The sequence below is a fragment of the Charadrius vociferus genome, unplaced genomic scaffold, assembly GCF_000708025.1.
Source record: "Charadrius vociferus isolate BGI_N301 unplaced genomic scaffold, ASM70802v2 scaffold467, whole genome shotgun sequence".
NCBI lineage: Eukaryota > Metazoa > Chordata > Aves > Charadriiformes > Charadriidae > Charadrius > Charadrius vociferus.
In genome coordinates, this window is record NW_009649309.1 from 641,389 (window position 1) to 662,672 (window position 21,284).

Here is a 21,284-nt window from a genome sequence, read left to right on the forward strand (position 1 = left end):
TAGCAACATGAATGAGGAAGTGATTGGCCTGGACAGTCACAGGCCACAGTGGAAAGGCTCTGTAGAAATTCAATTCATCCATGAAAAACACAGGAGAAGAGTCTCAAGACACTCTTCTCTTAGAAAAGAGACCACATTTGTTGGTCATTTCAGTGCAAAGCTCAGGTTTCTCTGTCCTCCATCACGACACTGCACTGCCGGCACCTAGCACAGCAAGGATGATATGACAGTCCCTGAAAGCAATCCTTTCACCACTATTACTCCAGGCCTAGCACAGGACCCCAGGCTCCAGCTGGAATGAGCCATGCTTTTCAGAGCAATTCATTTGTGAAGACCAATTGTCAGGTGTCCAGTTTTCTTCTTCTGTTTCTGTGACAAAAACGTATTCTGATAGTTCTTTGCTGCCTTTGTCTTGGGTCAGGAAATTTGCCTGGAGTAACTCGCTCTCCTACTGATCTTTCTTTTGTCAGCTTAGCAGCCTACGATGCTGTGATGCTCTTTGAAATTTCACAGAAAAAGCAAAACAAACGAAATCTCATCTCTATTCAAAGTTACAATTTGTCAGTGAAATGTTTTCAGAACTTTCAAGCTAAAACACTGAAGTGAGAGAGAAGAAAAAAAGCAAGACTGGCTGTATGCAACTTTTCACTAGGTGTTCTGGTTAAGCAGGAACATGCAATACCTTTCCCTTCTCCATCCTCCTACGGGCACTCAGTATATGAACTCAAAATCCTGACTATACTTACCTTCAGAAGCCCCTTGGAGACAGCTATCTTCATTTCACAGACAGGTAAGTGGTATGACAGACAAGCTGGCTTAATCAAAGTCAAACAGTGAGTCTGCAGCTCACCATTGAAGTGCACGAGACTGAGTTTTGCTTTTGTTTATGTACCAGTTTAAGCATTTTTTAATTAATTTGAGGAAAAAAAGTTGGATGAGAAGAAAGGAAAACTACACCGTTACAGAAGAAGAAAGAGCCCACACATGAGAGGCTAAAAAACCCTTCTGAACTGGATCCTTTAGAGCAGGGCCCCTCATACACTGTGTAACCAGCTCCAGGACACAAGACGGGAAGTGAGAATATACCCACATTGAAAAAAAATGGTAGGAACAGCTGGATAACCACTAACTCCCATAGCTGAGCTTCCAAATGAGTGACAAGCTACCAGAAGGAATGCCAGCTGGACCTTGAAAAGTCTGTAAAACTTGGACAACAATGTAATTACTTGGTGAATTCAGGGGATGACAACACACTCCAAAACCCAAAGAGTTGACTCCCAGCTCCACAACTTTTGATTCTATGTAACATAAGCTCCTATTTCAAAAAGACCTATTTTCATTTAAGATACGGTCACTCTGTTTTTTATGAAAATTTTGTTGTACCATGCTGACAACCGTCTTCTTCATTACCACACTAAGCAGTTAACTGTCCAAGCAAACAGACCAAGCTTCTTCCAAGCACATTGTGAAGTCTTTGCAAATAGACTCTGTCTGTCCAACAGGAGAAGCAGGTTCTGAAGCTGGGTCTCCTTCACACAGTTACCATCACACTCAACTAAATACACGTAAGCTACCAGCATGAGAACCCCACAAATCGAGCATCAGCCTCCAAAGTAAAATGTTCCCGGTTCCAAATGATGCATGATCTCAAGATACACCATCTGTAACAAAGTCAGTTATTGCTCTAAGGACTATGCTTGGGATTCAAATCACACACACACAAACACCTGCATAAAACTTGAGCCATTTAACTGCCAGAGGCAGTCTCAGAGGGATACCTTGGCTACCCGAACAGCCAAAGGAAATACAATATAGCCCATCTTGAGGAAAGCCCTATTTGAGGTGGGATGTATCTCCTTCTCCAAGTTCCCTTTCTCTTTCTTCTCCCCTTTCATATGCAGGAGGAAGCCCTAAATGAATGGTCAGATGTTTAATTCTTAGACAGTTTTAGTTACACAGAATTAACATAAGTTGAAGGTTTTACTCTTAACCAGAAAAGAATTACTCCACAGCTGGAGCACTCCCTCTAGCAGCCAAGCATCTCCTTTGCAGGAAGAGCAACTTGTTGATCTGGGGAAAAACAAAAAAAAAAAAACCCCGACAAAACCAAAAAAACAAACAAAAAAACCCAACCAACAAACATGGAAACCAGGCAAAATACAGTTTTAGGCTCTAAACAGAAAGAGAATTTGCTCTTAATAACCAGACTACTTCTCCCCTCCTCTCCCCAACGCTGTTTTCTGACTTCGATTCAAAATATTAGAATAAAGGTCTGGGCCAATTATAAATATGATGTAAATCATGGGGTTTCCTTGATCTTCAGAGATTTTACTTATTACCTGAATTGCTTTATTTGCCTGAGTCACATAACGAAGGTTTTCAAAACACCACTTTGTTCTTAAGTGATAAAAAGAAAAAGCAATCACTATGAACAACATCCTCAAGCGTTGTTTCACCTACTGACTAAGATTAGATGCCAATTTAGATTACAGGAAGATGTAACACTTCTGTTTCTGTGTACTATGATATTTTTACTTGGTTGCAAACATTACCTACGTAATTCTCTTTTCATTTTTTAAACCGTAAAACTATCTTCTGTCATATTTATGTGATGCCTTGAACAAAGCTTTTCAAAACTAAGCTACTGGAGCTTGTTCACACTGCACTTTGTCTCATTGCTTCTGTCATTTTTATGTTGCCCTTCCAGCACAGCAGAGAACATCATATGGTGTCCCAATTCAAATGCATGACTGTGACCCTTGAAGAAGGATTTCCATAAAACAGGGTCAGACAAACCAGAAAGCAGGTAAGAATTATACTGCTGCCTCGTTTCCGCACACAGGACAGGAAAATAAAGGCAGAGAAATTTATCCAAGAAAAAATATCTCCAGGTAATTGTCAGTTTGAAGACATTATCATATTTTACGACAGTACTGGCTTCGGGCTTCTTGAAGAAGTAAAAGTCTCTTTGAGCAAGATATAGGGAGAAGCCGGTCTTTGACAAGAAATCAGCAGAGGAACGTGCCCAAAGTGCTAACATACAGTGCCCATGCAGACATATGATTTTTAAAGATCAAGTTTCTTAAATTAAAACAGTGTTTCTAAAGCTGAATCTTTCAAGGCTAGGAATACAAAGTTCTCTATCAGGAAACCCTTTTAGAAATGAATAATCAAAAGCCCAGATTGAACAGAGTAGCTTTGTTATAGCAAAATTTTTTTTAAAAAAAAAAAAGATGGAAAAGCCACAGTCTTTTAACATCTCTGCTGCTGTCCAAAAATCTAGATACCCACAGTTGATTTCAGAGTAAACGTGAATTTTCCATAAAAGTAATGACCAAGAACAAGCATGTACTCTCTGACACGAGCACCCCTTGCAATATCAACATACTTTCTTCAGTTGGCCACACTTTCCACTGCAAGTTCCAGACCCTTGCTGTTGTCTACTCTGTAGGCATTGTGCAGACAGCAGTGTTGTGTCGTCGTCCCCTGTCCCCCCACCCCAGATACACAGTTGATACATAAGAAAACCATTTCTCTCCCTTGCCTGTAAGGCCTCATGAATTGCCTATACAGCATTGCCAGCATCTTCAGAAGGATGCTGTAACAGCATCCAGATGCTCTCCAGATAGCCTCAGAGAATCAATGTTCATGCCCCAAGGAAAGAAACAAGTAGGTTCCTAAATCCCAAAGAAAGTTTTGGAAAAATCCTGTCCATAAAAATCAATCAAGAAATTGTATTGTATTAGTTCATGGATTCATGCTTTCTTTGATCAGCAAACAGCACAAGGATGGGAGGAGCTGGCCAACTATGCTGAGGTGACTTTTCCTGGCAGAGATGGCTTGCCTCCATCTTAAAAAGAGCTACCTCTCAACTTCCTTGCATTTGCTAGAGCCACAAGGTGCTCTAGCTGTATTTACAGAGTAGTTGGGGGCTGTGAAGCAAAAATGCTTTTGGCTTAGATGCTTAAACATAGGTGTGCTCTAGAGAAATACTGTAGTGAACATCAAACGCAATCTGCTGGCACAGACATTTTCTCTCCTGTGCTGCATCGCTTCTGACACTGCCTGTATCACTGTCATATCCAAGTGCCTCCCAGCAGTGCACTAAGTGCTGCAGCTAATATCTGATGTTCAGTTTATTCTCTCTCTTCCCTGAGGGAGAATCACATGCACCGCAGTACGAATTGTTTTGAGAGCGTATAGGTTTTAAACAGGTACAAACAGCTTCTTTTTGAAGCTGAAAGCGTGTGCCCTGAATGAAAGGTGCTCAGACACATCATGCGCAATAAAAGTTCAATTCACAGACTTGCGCCAATATCCTCCTCTCCCTTCCATTAAAACAGTCTCTTCTGCAAAGAATGGCTTTATCTTTTTAGAACGATGTTCTACTGAATGAAAAGCCAAATCATCAACCACTGTCCTACAACCATGGAAGTTTTTATGGCACACACTAGTGCTGAAGTACACCATGACTGTACATCCAAATCATTCACTGATGCTTGTAAAGTATTTTGGAATCCCTGAATAAGAGGAAATATCTATTTATTATCTGGTACAGGATACCGGCCTTTGTTTCCTCTCTGTTTTGCAGACTCTCTCATTTTCATGTCACCTGCACCAAATGCTTATACTGTCCTTGAACTAAAACAACTCTTTTCCAGTTCCTTGGCGATACTGTACTTACCACTCTCATTTGGCTTCCTTCAGCTGGGCACATCTTTATCCTTACATCTGGTTCCTGAAACAGGCCTGCCTAGAATATTTGAAAAAATCTGAATTAAATTGCCTGAATAGTAATGTTATTATGAAAATGCCGTATCTCTAGGGAATGATAGTTTTCTTAATAGATTGTGCACTTGATGGGCAGAAAACACTTCCTCCTTAGAAATGAGCAAAACAGATTAAACAATTCCAATAACACTGGAAAAAAGAATTAGATTTTTCAATGCAGAACTTCAGCACAGGACAAGAATGGTTTCCAGAGGTGTTTGAGGGTTTTGCCATTGTTTTTTGACAAGTCATCAAAATCTACAGGCCTTAATACTAAAATATTCTTATTCACAGACCAGAATGTTTTCTGTATTGAGAAAAAGACAAAAACCAAGAGCAATTAAAAAAAGATTCCTACAGAGACAGCATAAGAAAAAAAATAATCAGTTCTGCTCAAAACCAGCTTTCCTATAATTCCCCACCGGACCTACAAACAGCAACCTACAAAACAGTTCCTAACTCCCCACTTGTTGATGTAGCTTTCTTCTCCAGGAAGAATTAGAGTCCACACTACCAGCACAAAAGAAAAGAAAAGGGAGGGGGGAAAAAAAAAAAAAGAAAAAAGAAAAAGAAGTTGCAAGAAAAGAGTCAAGAGCATCCCTGTAGTCTTAATACTATTTCAGATTTTCAACAATAAAAAGTCTTCTAAGAGCCAGAAAGTCACATTTGAGTCCCATATGTAGGTCAGAGACAAACTGTTCTTTCTAAAATAAATTAGCAATTAAAATTTACAGATATGATTTAGCTTCACACAAAAAAGTTTCCAAAGAAGCACATCTGGCATCTCCGCTGTGCTGATGGACCAAGATGCTGTGAGTGCTTGAAGCACTGTCAGCACAGGAACCTAGAGGTCCTCGAGGTCTAGAGCTCAGCCCTCAAGCTGTTAAGTCCAAAATCACTGAAAAAGTTCCAGTGACAAGCAGATGTTTTAAACTGTGGGTGTGCAGCATAAATAACCACACGATTTTCATTGGTTAAAAAAAAAAAAAAAAAAAAAAAAAGAAAACAACAACATACAAGTGCAAAGTGCACAGCACATTTCTCTCACCACAGTGGCCTTCTCTAGAATAAGCACCTCTAAGTCTCAGCTGAGGACTTTTCTCAAGTATTGCACCAGACAAAAGTATCAGCCAACACAAGCAGGGCAATGGAAAGGATGGAGAAATAAATATGCAAGGAAAAAAGATTCTTCTTGGATTTTGATGAGTGTACTACATGAATGGGATCAAGGTAACTGGAAAACACTACAACCAAACGGAACAACAATTCCCAGGGGAAACCTCTATCCCAAGTTAAAATTCTTCTACCTGTACCCACTTCAGGCTGTCTGACTTGTTTTGCCATGCTGTCCTCTCTATCAGAGAGCCTGTTTGATTTCAGAAACGCTCAACACAAAAAAAAAACAGTTGTATCCCCATGTAAATAATAGAAATGCTTTTCTTGAAAGAAATATTTAAAATCCCAAGCCTCTGCAAAATGCTACAACAGGATTTACACATATCTTCTAGTTCTGATGGCATGACAATCCACTTTGAATTGGCTCCCATGGTAACCACAACATTAAGGTCTCCAGAGGGCCATCTTGCACACACACACAAAATTGGAAAGGATGTGTCTGTAGCTTTGCAGTTGAAGAGACAGAACACAAACTTGATTCAATGCAGGGAGTCTCTCCACAACACTACCCTCCTTTCAGCTAACGGGATTCAGAAAGATATTTCTTCCCCTTAGGAACGGCATTTAGCTCTCATGTCATCTCCAAGACAAGAGCACACACTTCTCTTTAGGAACTGACCCTTGCTACCGTCTTCCCTCAACACCCCAATGCAGTCTAACTGTAACACATGTACTTACATCATTTCACTAGGATCTTTTTGTTCCTCAGCAAGACCCTGCTTTGTAATTTCTCTAGTTGGGTTGGTGGAAGCCCAAGGAAGCCAAGAAATAAAGCTCTACATGTTTTTCGGTCAGGTGGAGAGCTAGCTGCTCTAGAGAAACACTGTAGTGTAGTCAGCCCATGGAAAGTCTCCTCCTCTCCTTCCTTTGCCATACAGATGACTCCACTCCTGAAAGCAAAGGCATCATTTGCTCACTCATATCACACCAAACTCCCCTTTCCAAGGGCATGTGCATCATCTCACAGTTTCAGCTCCCTCACTAATGATTTTTCTTAATTGACCAGTCTAAGCTGCTGCAAGATGACACAACATCATGCTCTTGCAGCACACTAATTCAGGAGCAAGGGAATGAAATACATCTCTCCTGCTTCATCAGCTTGAGAAGATGGAGACGTAATGACTAGACTGCAAGCAATGAGGCAGCACTACTGTTCCACCACACCACTGCGCTGTTCACTGCCACACACAAAAAAAAGTCCCCGTTTTTTTCATTTCCACCTGCTAGCAACTGCATTTCATGCAGGACTTGGTCTAATCAGAACTCAGAGATCCCCAAGGAAGGGAGCTGATTTAAAAACAAAACAAAACTCCATACTTAGATTGCCAGTAACTTTCTGACCTCTAGTTTGCTGTGGGGTACACACTATGACAGGGATCACAGATTTTTAATGCAAAAAGATCTCTTTGTGTAAGGAATATTTATCATCCCTTTCATGGAACAGCCCTTAAAAATTCAGATAAGCAGCCCTAGAAGAGGCACTTTCACAACATCCCACTGACTGACACAACTCCATTAGTGTCTCTCCTTTCCAGCCCACTGCGATTTATTACAGTGTCATACATTGCAAACTCAGATGCTACCAAGACAGAAAGAGGCAGGAAAGTAGTTTGAGTGAGACCTATAGCAATGAGAAGGAAGTGTTTTTCAGGAGAAAGACCAGAAAGTGATGGTTCACTCTTTGCCCCAAAAGACGTTATGTCTCTCAGCAAATCAAATCCTTTTGCTCATCTTCCAAACATATTTTGTCTGAGCTTCCAACTTCTAGAAAAGAGGCAGGATATAGCAAATGAATTACAGCATCATTAAAATGACAGTAACCTAGGAGTTTATACAGCTTTTACTTAAGGCTTCTGCTACACATCTGAGGAACAGGACGCCATCCAGGGGGACCTCATAATGTTCAACAAGGGCAAGTGCAGGGTCCTGCCTCTGGGTCAGGGCAAGCCCTGGTATCAATACAGGCTGGGGGTTGAGGGGATTGAGAGCAGCATTGCTGAGAAGCACTTAGGGATTCTAGTGGATGAAAAGCTGAACACGAGCCGGCAATGTGTGCTCACAGCCCAGGCAGCCAGCCGTATCCTGGGCTGCATCAAAAGAAGAGGGAGATGATTCTGCCCCTCTACTTTGCTCTGGTGAGACCTCACCTAAAGTACTCCATCCGGCTCTGGACCACTCAGTACAGGAAAGACATGGACCTGTTGGAGTAAGTCCAGAGGAGTGCCACAAAAATGATCAGAGGGCTGGAGCACCTCTGCTGTGAGGACAGTTCGGGTTGTTCAGCCTAGAGAAGAGAAGGTTTCAGGGACACCTTATTGCGGTCTTTCAGTACTTGAAGGGGGCCTACAGGAACAATGGGGACAAAGTTTTTAGCAGGGCCGGTTGTGATAGGACAAGGGGTAATGGTTTTAAACACAAAGAGGGTAGATTCAGACTAGATGTATAGAAGAAACTTTTTACAATGAGGGTGGTGAAACACTGGAGAGGTTGTCCAGAGAGGTGGTAGATGCCCCATCCCTGGAAACATTGAAGGTCAGGCTGGATGGGGCTCTGAGCAACCTGCTGTAGTTGACGATGTCCCTGCTCTTTACAGTGGAGGTTGGACTAGATGACCTTTTAATGTGCCTTCCAATCCAAAGTATTCTATGATTCTATGTTGAAAATAAGGGGGGGGGGGGGGGTCTATTATTTTTTATTCTACTTAACATTTATAGAAATTCAATTACCTACTTGTAGATAAAAACAATGCACACCATTCAAAGAAAATTACTATGAACACTACCCTTCCTTTGGGAAAGCATCTTGAAGTAGACGAGCCAAAGATACTTACGCAAGCAACAGGTATTTTTGATTCAGTTTCTCAGAAGTGAGAAACTGAAGAGAATTTTAAATTCCTGCCCATTTGGCAGAGCACAGGCCTCTTTCTGCTTCCCTCTCTCTCTCTGAGCCATGACATGGTAATTCACGAAGTGAATTCAAGCCCTCAACATATCTGCTATTTTACATCTGGTTCCTGTTATTTTAACCTCAGAAGCAAATTGAAAAAGGGGAAAAAAAAAAATCCAATTTCTGCTGATTGCTTATACTTTCCTAAAGTTCCCTTCCTTTGTTCTATCAGCCAGGTTATTTAGAGGGTATTACCCTAATCCAACAAAGAACTTAAGATTACAAGTATTTCCAGGGAAGGCAAAGGCTTTAATGGATCAAAATTTATTTATTAGAATTCATCAGCTCCTGCTTCATATCCTAACTACTCCACTGAAATACCCTAATAGTTTCATTATTATGCCTGTTGTATTAGTGGTAAGTCAGGCATAGAGCATGTACACTCAACTTGGGTGTTCAGTTCTACCTTCCTAGGGGCAACTTTTCATACATCAACTATCAGATTCTTCTTCCTTTAAACATTTACCACATCTTTTAACAATTGACATTGGGCCAGTTGCCTCTGAAGAACTAGCGGTCAGAGTGCACACGCAACATCCTGTCTGCCTCAGGGAATAACCAGAAAACTAGCAGTATAACACTTGTATAAAAAACAGCCAGTCTGCTGCTGCTCTCTGTCCTCACTACAGTCATGATTGCCCAAAGCAGACTTACCATCAGATAAGACAGGACCAGGCTCTCCTCAGTTACACCGTGGCAGTCCTACTCACATCACTGGGATTTTCTCATTTAAATCAGAATACCATGCAACTTTGTATGACCACGGACTTATCCAATGCAGTTAGAGAGCAAGATCTGCAAGCAAGTTAATGAGTTTGTAAGGGCATGTTAGTCACCAAAATAAACAATGCTCAAGGAAATTCCTACCGCTTTGTTTGTACTGTCGTGCATTGCCTGACCGAAGACCACATGAATTAGGAACAAATGGCATTAGCATTACAACATTCAAGAGAAATGCACGACAGAACAGAAAGGTTGCTCCTACATCACTGCTTGTTTTCTGTGTTTGACACCGGCTGTCAGTACTCCCACAGAACCTGCTCTATTCTGCTCGGGTTCCATCCCATACCAGTTACCCAGCAGGCAGGCCAGGAAACATCACCTCTGAAACAGAGAAAGGGGGCAGGGGGGGGATAGTACATAGTCCCTTAGTATTTTCTTTCTCAAAGTTATTTTGCAATACCTCCACAGTAGCTTCTGCTCCTTGCTCTCCTCCTTTAAAAAGAAAAAAAGCAAGCATTACCTTTGCCTGTGGGTGTCAAGGAAATAAACAACCTCAAAAGGTCAAGAGAAGCAAGACTTGGAAGCTCCAAGAGAAGCTCACTTGGAGCTCCTGTAGTTAATCCTATAGGAAAGGGACCATAGCTAGTGCTAGACAGCTGCTTACTACTACTGGAGCCTGGATCCCTTTTGCCAGCTCCTCATGAGACACATCCCACTCAGACATGGCTGTGGCAGGTTCCAGGTACCAATGCAAGCCAGCACTGCTATCCAAAGCAAAGACCCTTCCTGCCTTTACTGCACCTCCCTCCTGCTCCAGAACCACTCCCTCACATGGCTGTTTGTGTGTTAGGGTTTTGTTAAAATAAGCATCTTCCCCAGAACAAAACTCCACACAAAAGGGCCTTGGTAAAGAAACAGTCAGTCATTAGCACAGGACAGTCTGATAGGGGCAGGGGGGACAAATCTCCCCCCATGAAGAATCTCCTAAAGCTGAACTGCAAGTGCTCAAGTCAGCAGCCACACACAGATATCTCCAAATCTGACAAACATCTTCCTTTTCTCGTAGTTCTCAGGTTCCTCTAAATTTTCCTGTTACAAAATTGTACAAAGGATCTTGTTTTCTCACAAGAAGAGAAGAGGAGCCCAGAAACCGAAGGAACACAGCAGTGCAAAAAAATTTCAATGGGTTTCTTTGGACAAGTGATGTAGAATTCATGTACTAGTCATGGAGTGACAAGGTACCAAAATATATCGGCAGGAAGACAGTACTTACCCTCTTTATTTCAGCTTGTTCATTTAATCCTAGGCAAACAGGAATGTGAGACATTTTTCAAGCATTTCAGAAAGTAATAATAATAAAATATCTAGGTAACAAAGCTGGTTTACATTAAATAAAAAAAATTAAAAAAAAAAACCAACAGCAAAACACCAACAGCCTGGACTTCCTAGCAAAAAGATTAAAGTATGCAAGTAAGGGGGTGGGGGGAGGGCAAGAAATGGGATGTCACATACTACAAAGAAGAAAAACTATTGCATATTTAATGAAGTACAAGATTTTTTATTTGTAAACCCATCAGATTCTTAAAGCCTAACCATCTTCCTTCCCTCCTTTCCTAACCGTTCCCCTCTGTGATGGAAGGGGCAGCCCACACCACAACACCCCATTGCCCCCTAAAAAGGCTTCACTTCCTTTTCCAGGGGGACTGTATTCCAATTGTACAATACCACACCTGGCAGTTTATTAGGCTCTTCTCATCCCAAAACACCAAAACCAAATCAAAACTCCACACTTTGCCAAAGTAAAGAATAACAAAAGGTCCCATCTTGGAGTCTGTACTCCTGTGTGTCCCATGAAGCTTGCAAAGGAGCAGACCTGTCTACATAAGGAAACATGCGGATCCTGCAATTCCTGAACTGTTTGATTGGCTTCACTGATCTGGCCTCAGTGTTGGACTACACATGTTGTCTGTTGTTCCATGGCTGTACCAGTCAGTAGTCTGGAAGAAAGGAAAGGGGTGGTTGACATCCATGAAAATCAGAGAACATTCTTTATCTCAAGGAATGAGGGAGGACTTCATTCAAGGCAGTGCAAGAGAGTCACTGTCACTCACCAAAATAGCTTACAAACTTCATTGATTAAGGAACACAGTCTGATCCTGGTGTGAGTTTTGAACAAGAAAATGTTTGAGTAAGAAAATTTTATGCCAGACCACAGTCTAAAATTACTCATCTTTACCACAGCAGAAAGAAAACAAAGTTAAAATGCTGACAAAAATGTTGCTTGAGAGCTTCAAGTAACAGCAGCCTCAGACCTCTTCCTTACAGCCAAGACTGTATTTTGAAAAGGGGAAGAAAATGAGGGGGGAAAAGTCACACCACACATTCACAGAAGATGGTTCTGATCTGTCTGAAGGAGTGGCCAAACTTTGAGTATCTCCTGTCAAAAACAGACAAGGACACTCACACATACTAGGTTTCCTATGGTAGCATCAGTGCACTAAAGCCAGCTCTTTCACAAAGCTAGAGACAAAAAGGAGACTTGGGTGGGAAGGTGGGACCTCCACGTTCTGATAAATTTTATTAAAATTGGCTGACAGAGCATTATCAGCAACATTATCAGCACGGGGTGACTGTCTGCATGTGCCTGACAACCTCACACATAGCATGATCGTATAAGCTTAATTTTTTCAAATATAGTTTCCTAAGGAAACATGGGAGGGAAAGGCACTTTCACTGGCACTCCAAGCAAAACCAGAGTTTAATCTGGCACGTTTCATAAGTACTCAATTAGTTTTTAACTCAAGAACAGAAAAGAACAAATTAATTGACCAGCAAAGTCTTCGAACAAGCCTGGTACTGTGCCATCAAACGGAAGTGAGAGGAATCAGGCTACAAACAGTCCTGCTGCAGGGATCCAAAGTCCTCCTCTGCCAACACTTTTCCCATGGGACACCTTTTGTTCTCATCAAAAGAGCCAATATAGTAATTGCAAGAAAGACAGTAGATTTGAATGCATGTACAAAGAGAATTTCCAGCAGTCAAAATCCACACACACAAAATCAGTGAGCACGGGCACGGGCACACAGATTAGACTACCAAGTTGTCTAGCCCACACAAACATTAACCAAAGCACAAATCAGTACTGTAAAATGCTAAACAAAAGTAGATGATGAAAGCCACCAACAAGCTGCATTCTGAAGTCCATCTTTACACAGAAGGTTAACCAGAATGCGTAAGCGAGTGAACGTTTTCACTTCTGTGTGCGCAATATTCCCCAATGGTTTAGTCATTACAGTAAGAACCCAAGCCTGTAAAGATAGATCTGCCTAAGAAGCAGAACACTTCAGAGAGCGAAATTAACTTGGTGGCTAGCTTCCCTTCCCAAAGAATTGTATTAGACAATTATCTACAGAAGTCAAAAATCAGGCCAACGTTTAAGGGCCACAAGGGGAATAGTACAATGATTGCAAATGAAAAAAGCAAACAATGGCTAGGTGCTCGTATTTGTTTGAATCACGCACACAGTGGCATTCATAATGAATACTAATTTTGAGTTCTGCTTTATAAGGTATATTCCTAAAAGGAACTTATTTTCTAATTATGAGCTTCAGTGACCATGCACATTAAACAATGAAAACAAATGGAAGCAGATATTAATGTTGTGACAGTCCCATTATCTCTCAAGCAATGCATGAGGATAGAGCTGTTAGCAATCCTCATAGGCAAAATTTACTTGAAATGTCACTTTTATCCAAGTTCCTACAGCTGTCAGTTTATTCTCCTTCTATCCATACCAAAAGGAGGTAATTAGAGAAAACTGAATTAAAGATTAAAATTCTTACTTACCAAGAACAGCTATAGTTTAGAGATCACACCCCTAAAGTGTTCTTGCTAGCTTTTTAAAAGCAAAACCCCAAAACAATCACCCTCAAAATTCATTGGGAAAGGACTGGAATTTCTTCCTTCATGATGTTAAACTTCTAAGGGATTTCCTGCTCATTGTCCTCCTTAAAAATGCAAAAGCAACAAAGACTTGACCTTCTAGCCTCATGAGGTTCACATGGGCCCACTTCTCAAGCTTGTCCAGGTCTCTCTGGATGGCATCTCATCCCTCAGACATGTCAACCACACCACTCAGCTTGGTGGTGTCCACAAACTTGCTGAGGGTGCACTCAATCCCACTGTCTAAGTCACTGATGAACGTATTGAACAGTACTCGTCCCAATACAGACCCCTGAGGGACACCATTCATCACCGATCTCCATCTCAGCATTAAGCCATTGACCACTACCCTCTGATGTGGCCAACCAACCAATTCCTCATCCACCAAATAGTCTGTCCATCAAATCTACACCTTTCCAATTTAGAGAGCAGGTAGTGTGGGGACCATGTCAGAGGCCTTACAGAACTCCAGATAGATGACATCCATAGCTCTTCCCTTGTCCACTGATGTAGTCACTCCATCATAGAAGGCCACTAGGTTGGTCAGGCAGGACTTGCCCTTGATGAAGCCATGCTGGCTGTCTCAAATCACCTCCCTGGCCTCCATATTGCCTTAGCATAGCTTCTAAGACGATCTGTTCCATGATCTGCCCAGGCACAGAGGTGAGGCTGACAGGTCGGTACTTCCCAGGCTCCTCCTTTCTACCCTTTTTAAAAAGGGGTGCAACGTTTCCCTTTTTCCACTCACCAGGCACTTCACCTGACTGCCAGGACTTTTCAAATATCATGGAGAATGGCTTGGCAACTCCATCAGCCAATTCCCTCAGGATTCTGGGATGCATTCTCGTCAGGTCCCATAGACTTCTTGTACCTTCAGGTTCCTCAGGTGGTCATGAACCTGATCTTCTCTTTCAGTGGGACAGACTTAGCTCCCCCAGTCCCTGCCTTGAGGTCCAGCCACTCAAGAGGTGTGGGGAGAGAGGTTGCCAGTGAAGACTGAGGCAAAAAAGTTGAGTACCTCAGCCTTCTCCTCTTCTGTTGTTCCCAGTTTGCCAGTCTTGTTCATGAGGGGGGTACGCTCTCTTTGACCTTCCTTTTCTGGCTGGCATACCTGCAGAAGCTCTTATTATTATTCTTGGCATCCACTGCCAAGTTCAGGTCCAGCTGTGCTTTGGTCTTGCTGACTCCATCCCTACACAACTGAGCAGTGTCCCTATACTCCTCCCAGGATACCTGTTCCCGGTTCCACTGCCTGTGCATTTCCTTTTTGGCCTTTAGTTTGACCAGCAGGTCTCAACTCAGCCATGCTGGTCACATCAAGGCTCAGCTGAGTCCAACAAGCAAAAGCAGAAGTTTGATGATCAAGAGCCACAGCACACACAGCTCCCTAGACCGGGTTTTATTTCCTATTTTAATAGATGCATTAAGCAAGAATGAGAGAAGCGTGATAGTTTCTGAAGAGATTCACTTACAGCTTCAGCCTTGCAGCAGGTGAATTTCAAAGCCAAACAGTATTACTGAGAGCAAGAAAACACCACCTGATTTAGAAGCGGACAGGAAGTAAAAGATGTGCAGCCTATGATAAAGTTAAAGCACCCCCTTGCAAGACAAAACCACGTTACTTAATGGTTTTGTGCCTGCTGTATTACTGTTCTCCCAACACCAGAAGTTATTCCAGACAGATATCAAGCCCACAAACAGAACAAAAGCCCAGAAGTCTCAGAGGAGGTAAAACCTACTGTTTTATCAGTGGCATAACCTATAGTTACTTCCTAATGCAGCTTTAAATTTCGACACGCAATAACTGGCACAATACCAACATCGCAGGGCTGAAACCAAAAATAAAAATCTATAAGACGGCACAGAGGAATCATAGGCTTCTTCCAGGACATCACTCAGGACAGACACATGGACTAAGAAAAGTTATGTTTGGAAAACATTCAACTCATGCCTACAAAGGGCAAGCAGGAGACTTGCACTGAGACAACAGCAACACATTTCAACTGGGCGAGCAGGACTGCTCAGTTACTCCTGAATATCCCAAATGTTAAAGATTAACCTCTAGCAAGTCTTCCAGTGATTATACAGAATATACTTTCAAGGATAATAGCATGTGATGGAAAAGTATTCAGAGACAAGATATGTAAGACTTTTTGCCTTCTATGCACTGTTGCATCTTCTTGCCAGGGGTAAAGGATGCAAGCTGGCCATTGCCTTCTGAATTCCAGAACAGAGACACAAATAGCAGTAATACAGGCATATGCTTAAAAACAGGATTCCTATGCTGATTCATATTGAAGCTAGGACAGAGAATGACACATGATCTATATAGCATATTTCAAAAGTTTTGAACAAGACATCCAATTTACATTTCTTTTAATAAAAATAGATCTGCTTTATTCAGAACTGCTGCTATTCCTATTGTAGTTTGTAAGAAATGCAAATTCCCAGAAGAAAAATGCATTATTCACTTCCAATGTCTGAATCAAGAAAGATTTGCATATATTAGATTGACTCAGAGGCGAGTTCAACTAATGCCAATCACATGAAAAATTAACCCTAGGATCGAAACATTACACAATAGCAGTGACTGACGCCATTTTAGCAAGAGAAATATTTTGACCTGTCATATGACACTCCCAACATATAAGGGTTTCTTTTCCGATGTGAGCACATAAATGTAACCTAGCAACAGCCAGAGTCTGTACCCTCTTTCACATGCATCTGACCCCAGCAAAGCACATCTTTTGTCCCAGATGCTATCAGGTTTTCCTGGCAGCAAGTAGTAAGAGAACAGTGCTCCCAAGAAAATTATGAGCTACACACAAATATAAACATATTAAAAAGGCAGAATATATTCCAGTAGATTAAAGGTTTTGCCAATTTAGTTTTTAGTCTAGTGTTCTCGGAGCACTCAATATATATAACCAAAACCCTGCTTAGCGCCAGGAAGGTTTACTGGCACTTCATTTCAAGTCTAGGATTGCGATCCTGCTTTTTGTTTTGTCTCCTCCACTCAGGATCCTGAGCTCCATCTCATGGTGACTGCGGCCAAGGCTGTGCCTAGCCTCCATATCCCCAACCTTCCTTGTTTTTAAGTATGTATGTAAGCAGAATGCCTTCCACTTTTGCTCTACACTCTTGTTCACAGCGCTTTCTTTCCCCTCACCTAGCTCATCACACACACAGCCCAGATGAGCACTGCTAGCCTTATCCAAATTATTCCCATTAACCAGAAGCAGAAGCAAGCTGTCTAAATGCAGCCCATCTTGTAAAGCAAATAAGCTGTTCCCAAGGACACCCATCACCCACATCACTAGCATTTTGGGATGCAGTACTTTGGCCTAGACTGTAAGTATCATATGTGCCTCTGGAACACAGCTTCCAGTTTAGTTTTATCCAAACAGGAATCAAATACACACTCTGAACCTACTCCATTATTCAAATTTAAGTGCAGTAAGGTGGGATGATCAGGAGAATTAGCTCCAAAAAATGCACTCCTAATGCAAATTAACTGTCCAACATCGGTGCACACACAGAAACCCATTGTCTAATTCACACTGCATTTGTTGCAAATGGCCAGTACTACACACTTGGAAGATGCAAGATGATCTGCAGAAAGCAATGTGGGCCACCCTGAACCCAAGGAACTCTTGTAGTAATTCCCAGAAGTTCAGTACCTGTTCAAAACCCCCAAAACACAAAAAGCTTAGTATCTTTTCCAAAATACTTGTTTAAAAGTGACTGAAAGAAATTATACCAAGTAGTGTATTTTAATTTTTCTACCTCAGTGGCATCTGAATTATTTTCATTGTTAAGACATAGAAGTACTTGTTCTTGAAACACATCAAAGGACACAATCAGGTTAGAAATAAGAAGGCACACTAAGTAGAAGTCAGGTTGAATAAAGATAAATCTTTGGCTACCAGTCCAGTGTTTTACTTGCAGCATTAGGCAACACTTCGGCAAGCACAAAAATGTATATGCTAATATACAATGCCCAGTCCTCCAAGCAGATATCTTGCTGGGGTTTTTTTACAGCAAATTCTGCCAAAAAGGGCTTGAAGGCCAACGTTAGTGTTTTCTGTGTGCATTCTGACTATACAAAAAGTGCACATTAGCATACACTTTCCTAACTATCCAAAGCTAAAGGTTAGTAGGAAAAATATTTTTATATACACATATGGGGGGCAGTGTTTGTGCTCATATATATAATATAGCATTGGGTGTTATACAATCAACTGAAAATCAGGTACGTATTTCCATGCTCAAAGGTCAGGTCTTCAAGAATTCTTACTCTCTACTGGACAGACTTTCTGCAACAGCTAGATCCAGAACGGAGTGCTTCTTAAGTTGCACACTTCAATAAGAACATCCATCTTTGAAAATCTAAATGCCTCAAAAAAGCAAGTGATTGGTTTTATGTATGTATTTTCAGATGAGGAAAATAACAACGACTAAAAAGCCTCTTTTAATAGGTATCTTTCTTTTTATCCAGAAGTCAAGCTTATCTCCTATCTATGGATACACACATACCTTTGAGAAGCAGTGTGAGATCCCAATTGTAAGCGTAAAGAAGGAGAATCTATTCTTAATGACTTGGGCTAGCGGTTTCAAATGCCTTGACCCGGTGCCTTAAGAAGTGGTCAGTAAACCTACATATATTAAGAAAACCGTTGTTGGTACTTTTCAAAAGAAGTGGTTGTAAGCCAAAACGGCAAGAAAAATCCTTTATGAGGTCTTCCTCACCCTACTCTTTTCTGGTTTTCCCTAACTATTAAACGGTATAAGGAAAATAGATGTCAGCTGCATTAATGGCCCTTTTGTATGGGAATTCAGTACTGAAATACTTTTTTTTGAAAAAAAAAAAAAAAAAAGTCAAATCTGCAGCCTGGGGCAATTTTGGAAACCTAAGCAAGACATTTGTAAACCTTCCTCCTCCAGACTTCGTGTCAATCCACAGGTATTCAAAAACACGGGAAGAAAATCCCAGCTTCTACTAGAAACCTGGGATTGTGCTTATTTTCATTCCATTTATTTGCACACCCAAGTTCAAAAATTCTCCAGCTGGATAGACATAACAGAACAGCCATTTCCAGAGAACAGCAGCTAAAATATATAACACACCAAAGATCAAAAATCAGCAGACCAAAGAGTGCCACACAAGCCTGTGTACCCATCAGTAAGTACCTGGGAGGCTGGACTAAGTGCTCAGGAGACCCAGACTCCATTCCCAGCTCCAGGTATGCTACAGATACTCCCTGCCCATCTTCCTCCATTCAGAGGACATGTTCCCAAGGACCCGAGCTTTCTTTCCTTGTGCAGTGCCTTAATGCCACAGGGTCTCCAACAACCAGCAGAGCAAAGTCTAATTCCTTCCTCTTCGTGCCTGCAACAGGAACAGGCTGACACAAGACTGCAAGCCATCAGTAACTGTAAATAAGGTAGAAAAATACATAATTGAGGCAAATTAGATTTGGAAGAAAACATTGAAGGGAAAGGAATAACACAGCACTCTTCATCAGCCCAGACATCACTTAGTCATGATCTGGAGTGTTCACACCTGCTCCACTCTGTGACAAACTCCCACAGCTCTGAAACGCACTGCAGCAGCACCCCAACACCTCTCCTTCTGCCAAGTCTAAGCAGCGTAACAGGATCATTTTGTTATTCAAGTTCTCATGTAGTTAATCACTGTAACACCTTCAAATCTCTATGGTATATTTCATGCAGAACATCTGCACAAAGTAAAGCAGCCTCGTGCGTCTGCCTCCACCAGCCCAGTGCAAACTCCTGAGCTGCTGAACACTTAGGAAATCTTGCCACCAGACAGCAGTGAGCTTGGGCCTCTGATACAGCAGGCCTCCTTATTTATCTGCATGGTTACACAGTCATTTGGGCCTATTAACAACCCTGTTCTGGCCACCGTTTCCTTTTTTTTTGATCTGTTATATCACAAAGACCTCAGTTCAGAGAAATATTTTGACGTGTTGCTCTGCCTTGGCTAAGCCAGACCAATGCAAGACAGATCTTTCCTATTTCAGATTGGAGGCAAGGTGTTCAAGGAAAGAGACCAGCAAGGACCTAGGAGGAAATTCTCCATGGACTCTGTGGGTACAGGGCATCTATAGCACACATTTTGAAATCCCTTTGAAGTGCTGTTCTGTGTGACTTCATAGATTTGAAAACCCTTTGGAAACACACATCTGAATACTAGGCTGAATTGGGATTGTCAGTACTTTGCTGAGTAGGGACCCAGATTACAGGAGAACAAACGATACAGGATCTTTATTTTCTGTATCTTGAAAATTCCTTCACAGTGCCCCTGTCTTTCACCCCCTCAGCAGTGGCTATTTATCTGTGTTACATCCACACAGACCTGTTCAGTTCAGCTCCTACTCTATGGGTTTGGCAGGTGATACAATTGTTTTGATTTGTTGTTGTGATATTTTCAACTATCTAAACAAAAAAGTTTATACTGCACCTTCCAACAGCCAAATCAGGCCTTTATTTGAGACACAGTGGTGATAAGAAACTTCAGCAGCGTAACCCTTCCTCACTAATTACAGCTGCAGACAGCCACGTGGGTTGGTGCCAGTAAAATGTAAGCTTCTGCTTTCATGGAAGTGAAATAACCTCCATAGACTGAAAATGAAGAAGGAATAAACAGAAACCAAGGTCGGGTCTTGTAACTCATATTAGTACCTGGATGTGGTTGAGTGTTGAAAGTTTCCAAGGCAAGACAAGGGGCAGATTTAAAAACATCTTTTTGAAACCGCAATGCGATTGCCAGATTCATGGTTTTCAACCCTAACTGTTCCAAGAGTCATGGGTTCCCCATCTTACTTGGTCAGACATCCATAGCATGGAAATGACAGCATTAACATGATTCCCAACTCCTAGTCTTCTGCCACAGACTGTGAACCTCTATCCTACATCCAAATGGTCTGGGCAAGCACAGAACCACCCCTCCCATGTATCCAGAACTGGTGTATTTATCCAAGCCAAACACTCTGGCTGTATCTACACATCAACTTGTAACCGAGTTTGTAATGAATTTTTGGCAGGGCCAGCTATGAACATTACACTTGTCCACACATCACAGCTAACTGCTTAATTTATGAACAGAGCCCTAGTTTATGTTACTGCAAGCCTAAGCCCTGTACACAAGCCACTAAGCAGCTGATCAAAATTATTTTGGCTGCACAGTGAGAAAACTTTCAGCTCCCATATACCTGTAAAGCATGCTGCTCTGCATAGTATAGAAAATTATTATCCAGCAGCTGATTTGCAGTGTGTTTTTTCTATCCTTTGCAGCAGTTGAGTGCTGCCATCAAAGCAATTCAGGAAAAAAAAAATTACTACTATTATTAAGTCTTGAACATGACACACCCATCTTCACTCATCTTACTACAATCACTGTTGGAAATCTCTAAAATCAGTTAATCCCAGGCCCGGGGCTTGTTCCACCAGACATCCCTCAGCTAAGCACTGAGTGAGTAATACCCTGATCGCTCCCAAAACTTACCAATACCACCTCAGGTAGGCTCAAATCACAGCTTGTGTCCAGCAAAATTCTATCTCACCATTTATGCACCATAAAAGTACGCTGAAGTCTGCGACAAAGAGCAAACAAGCAAGTGATGGGACCAAACAACGTGTCTAGCTGCTGGCAAGTTTACCTACTTAATGACAAAACACTATTCAGCATAACCATGTACCCACTC